Consider the following 453-nt stretch of genomic DNA (forward strand, 5'->3'; position numbering starts at 1 on the left):
AACAGTGTTCAAGACTTCACCACGGAAGTGCGTTTGGTGAGGAAGAGCAATCTTGTTTCAAAACTGAAAATAATCTAGGAGGAAGTGGGTTTTGTTTTAGAGGCATGCAACCTGTTTCAAAAACCCATGAAAACAACCAGAGAGAAATGGAGCACAAAGAAGCTGTGTATTATATGCAACATGTTAAGCTGTGTATTATGTGCAACATGTTTCTGAATTATTCCTTGTGTAGGGACTTTTCTCATCTCAAAAATGAGCCACAATGTGCTGTTCTATGCCATTCCCTGTGGTTTCAACATGCATTGGATATCATCAACAATGTAGACCCTTTGGTGTGTGGCTTGTGGTCCAACAAGCGGAAGCACTTTCCCCACAAAATTTCAGGACTAGCTCTCTTCTTATTTGAATGACAAGTTGCTTATACAGTGGTGCCCCGCATGACAATGATAATCC

This window comes from Pogona vitticeps, chromosome 3 (genome assembly GCF_051106095.1).
Source record: "Pogona vitticeps strain Pit_001003342236 chromosome 3, PviZW2.1, whole genome shotgun sequence".
In the NCBI taxonomy this organism is placed as follows: Eukaryota; Metazoa; Chordata; class Lepidosauria; order Squamata; family Agamidae; genus Pogona; species Pogona vitticeps.